We start from the raw sequence: 4,551 nt of genomic DNA on the forward strand, positions 1-4,551 counted from the left end.
CAGTTTCTTTGGGAGGTGGGTTCAAGCGAAGCAACGAAAGTTGCAAGAAAAGGTTACGCGACTGTAGAAGATCCGTCAATCTCAAGATCCAAAAAGGTCAAAAATTACACAAGGATTGGGAAAAGAAGATGGAGAACTACTTCGTACTTGTGCAGGAAGAAATGGCAGGAACCAGTGCAGAAGGTATTATTTTTAAAAATTCTATAAAATTAATTTTTTTATATTCTTTTTAAAAAACTAATTATTTAAACAAAAATTTAAATTTCTTATTTCTTTCAAAAGGAGCCACAAAAGATTCTACGCCAACAAAACATAGCACGCCACAAACGGAAACAACGCCAAAGAAGAAAACAAAATCGCAGAAAGGTTAGGGACATATCGTATTTTCATATATATATATATATATATATTCAAAAAATATTTTGTATGGAAACAAAACTAATAACTACAGTATGTTCTTTATATAAATATTACAGATTCCACAGTTAAGGCAAAGAGAAGAGTTTCTTTTGGATATCCGACAACTGGAGGAGGTGCTGAGGATACCGGTAAGGCATAGTTTTTGTACATGAAATTATAAATTTTGGTACATGTATATCTATCAATGGGTATATACCTCTAGCTTGCACTGTTTGCGTATCTTTAGCTGTCTGTATTTCTGGCACTGCATATTTTTGGGTTATAATTATTGTATATATCTATATTGACATTTTAGAAACCCAGATACAGCATACAATATTGCCGATTGATTCAACACTGCAAGCAGCGACACTTCAAGCAGAATCAGCCCAGATGCACCCACCCACGGTGCAGGAAGAAACATCATCCCAACAGCCACTTCCAGAAGAAAATTAATCACTGGGGCACCCACAGACACTGCCAGAAGAGTCCTTTTCACAGAGCTACCCTGCAATTGGAGACCATAATCTTGTTGAAAGAACAGAGCAAATTCCGGACATGGAAACTTCAGGCAGTGTACCAGAAGTCCTTGAATCAAAAACACCGGAAACTACGCGAGGAGGTAGCAATTTTATATTTATTTACAATTTAGGAGTGTTTAATTGTGTTCAACTGTAATTTGTTAAACTAAATTATTTACTTGTATTACAGAGTCATCACTCAATCTAATACTGGAAGCTTTAAAGAACATGGAGCAATGTAGAGCTGAAGAAAGCCAAAGGATTAATAATCGTTTGGACAACATGGAACAGAACATCGACCATATCAAGACAGCTGTTGTTCAACAAAATGACGCAATGATATCGCTGGCCCGATACTACGATCAACTTGTGTCAGCACATATGTCGGTGGTTGGACATTGCAAGAGCATGCAGCAGAAGATTGAAGAGATCAGCACCAAACAAAATGAACAGCGGGATGGAGAATCGCATCAGGAACAACTCTGTTGACAACACAATGATTCTCTGGAACATATTTCATTGCAATGCCAACAGATTGGAACAGGCCTTCAAAGCATGCTACTGTGGCAACAACAGTGCAACCTAAACACAAGCATGATTTCAACAAGCCTGCAGCTGATGACAGACGAAGGAAGAAGATTGCACAGCGCACAACCACAGCAGGCAGAACGAAGTTCGGAAGTCACAACACCATCAAACAGAACATCAATTGATCAAGAAATGTATGCTCAAGAAGAGAGAGGAGATCTGGCTTACCAAAGAGCATTGTCAGTTTTGAGACTGCAGCGTCAAAGGTCAGAAGAATTGGAGCAGTCCATAATACAGCAAGAGATGTGGAACAGAGCACAGCAGGAGATGTTGGAACAAGCACAGACGGTTATGTGGAACAGAGCACAGGAGGAGCATGCCCGAACCCAGGAGGAGCATGCCCGAGCCCAGGAGGAACATGCCCGAGCCCAGGAGGAGCATGCCCGAGCCCAGGAGGAGCATGCCACAGCACCGGAGGAGCATGCCACAGCCCCGGAGGAGCCGTCAGGAGCCCAGGAGGAGCCGTCCACAACAGCAAACTAGCCGGACACAGGGACCAGTCCGCTAATCAAGCACAGAGGCTGGCATAGAGCTTGGCGGAGGACTTGCCAAGGGTAAGTCATCTAGCTTTTTCCTCTTTCTTTTCCCCAACAAGTTAGGTATTTGTCCGTAGCGGTGTGCTAAGTTAGGGAAAGGAGATCAGCAATGGTGTCAGGGACAGTTAGTGACAAAGAAAGGTAGTTTTTTTTATAAACTGACTGTCTTTTTTTCTTTACAGCATACCGACAACTGGCAAGACCGAATCGGAGAAGGGTCCAGTCCGCTAATCAAGCACAGAGGCTGGCATAGAGCTTGGCGGAGGACTTGCCAAGGGTAAGTCATCTAGCTTTTTCCTCTTTCTTTTCCCCAACAAGTTAGGTATTTGTCCGTAGCGGTGTGCTAAGTTAGGGAAAGGAGATCAGCAATGGTGTCAGGGACAGTTAGTGACAAAGAAAGGTAGTTTTTTTTATAAACTGACTGTGTCTTTTTTTCTTTACAGCATACCGACAACTGGCAAGACCGAATCGGAGAAGGGTCCAGTCCGCTAATCAAGCACAGAGGCTGGCATAGAGCTTGGCGGAGGACTTGCCAAGGGTAAGTCATCTAGCTTTTTCCTCTTTCTTTTCCCCAACAAGTTAGGTATTTGTCCGTAGCGGTGTGCTAAGTTAGGGAAAGGAGATCAGCAATGGTGTCAGGGACAGTTAGTGACAAACAAAGGTAGTTTTTTTTATAAACTGACTGTGTCTTTTTTTCTTTACAGCATACCGACAACTGGCAAGACCGAATCGGAGAAGGGTCCAGTCCGCTAATCAAGCACAGAGGCTGGCATAGAGCTTGGCTGAGGACTTGCCAAGGGTAAGTCATCTAGCTTTTTCCTCTTTCTTTTCCCCAACAAGTTAGGTATTTGTCCGTAGCGGTGTGCTAAGTTAGGGAAAGGAGATCAGCAATGGTGTCAGGGACAGTTAGTGACAAAGAAAGGTAGTTTTTTTTATAAACTGACTGTGTCTTTTTTTCTTTACAGCATACCGACAACTGGCAAGACCTAATCGGAGAAGGGTCCAGTCCGCTAATCAAGCACAGAGGCTGGCATAGAGTTTGGCGGAGGACTTGCCAAGGGTAAGTCATCTAGCTTTTTCCTCTTTCTTTTCCCCAACAAGTTAGGTATTTGTCCGTAGCGGTGTGCTAAGTTAGGGAAAGGAGATCAGCAATGGTGTCAGGGACAGTTAGTGACAAACAAAGGTAGTTTTTTTTATAAACTGACTGTGTCTTTTTTTCTTTACAGCATACCGACAACTGGCAAGACCTAATCGGAGAAGGGTCCAGTCCGCTAATCAAGCACAGAGGCTGGCATAGAGCTTGGCGGAGGACTTGCCAAGGGTAAGTCATCTAGCTTTTTCCTCTTTCTTTTCCCCAACAAGTTAGGTATTTGTCCGTAGCGGTGTGCTAAGTTAGGGAAAGGAGATCAGCAATGGTGTCAGGGACAGTTAGTGACAAACAAAGGTAGTTTTTTTTATAAACTGACTGTGTCTTTTTTTCTTTACAGCATACCGACAACTGGCAAGACCTAATCGGAGAAGGGTCCAGTCCGCTAATCAAGCACAGAGGCTGGCATAGAGCTTGGCGGAGGACTTGCCAAGGGTAAGTCATCTAGCTTTTTCCTCTTTATTTTCCCCAACAAGTTAGGTATTTGTCCGTAGCGGTGTGCTAAGTTAGGGAAAGGAGATCAGCAATGGTGTCAGGGACAGTTAGTGACAAACAAAGGTAGTTTTTTTTATAAACTGACTGTGTCTTTTTTTCTTTACAGCATACCGACAACTGGCAAGACCTAATCGGAGAAGGGTCCAGTCCGCTAATCAAGCACAGAGGCTGGCATAGAGCTTGGCGGAGGACTTGCCAAGGGTAACTCATCTAGCTTTTTCCTCTTTCTTTTCCCCAACAAGTTAGGTATTTGTCCGTAGCGGTGTGCTAAGTTAGGGAAAGGAGATCAGCAATGGTGTCAGGGACAGTTAGTGACAAACAAAGGTAGTTTTTTTAATAAACTGACTGTCTTTTTTTCTTTACAGCATACCGACAACTGGCAAGACCTAATCGGAGAAGGGTCCAGTCCGCTAATCAAGCACAGAGGCTGGCATAGAGCTTGGCGGAGGACTTGCCAAGGGTAAGTCATCTAGCTTTTTCCTCTTTCTTTTCCCCAACAAGTTAGGTATTTGTCCGTAGCGGTGTGCTAAGTTAGGGAAAGGAGATCAGCAATGGTGTCAGGGACAGTTAGTAACAAACAAAGGTAGTTTTTTTTATAAACTGACTGTGTCTTTTTTTCTTTACAGCATACCGACAACTGGCAAGACCTAATCGGAGAAGGGTCCAGTCCGCTAATCAAGCACAGAGGCTGGCATAGAGCTTGGCGGAGGACTTGCCAAGGGTAAGTCATCTAGCTTTTTCCTCTTTCTTTTCCCCAACAAGTTAGGTATTTGTCCGTAGCGGTGTGCTAAGTTAGGGAAAGGAGATCAGCAATGGTGTCAGGGACAGTTAGTGACAAACAAAGGTAGTTTTTTTTATAAACTGA

At 43.3% G+C, this 4,551-nt stretch overlaps 1 long non-coding RNA gene across 1 annotated transcript; it reads left to right on the forward strand.

Annotated features, from left to right (window-relative positions):
• The first annotated feature begins 278 nt into the window (after positions 1–278).
• LOC134965079 (uncharacterized) lies at positions 279–838 on the forward strand. Its single transcript, XR_010188301.1, has 3 exons — positions 279–366; positions 477–548; positions 716–838. It is a non-coding gene; the product is annotated as an uncharacterized LOC134965079 (long non-coding RNA).
• The last annotated feature ends 3,713 nt before the right edge of the window (positions 839–4,551 follow it).

Source organism: Pseudophryne corroboree, chromosome 10 (assembly GCF_028390025.1).
Source record: "Pseudophryne corroboree isolate aPseCor3 chromosome 10, aPseCor3.hap2, whole genome shotgun sequence".
NCBI classification, from domain to species: Eukaryota; Metazoa; Chordata; class Amphibia; order Anura; family Myobatrachidae; genus Pseudophryne; species Pseudophryne corroboree.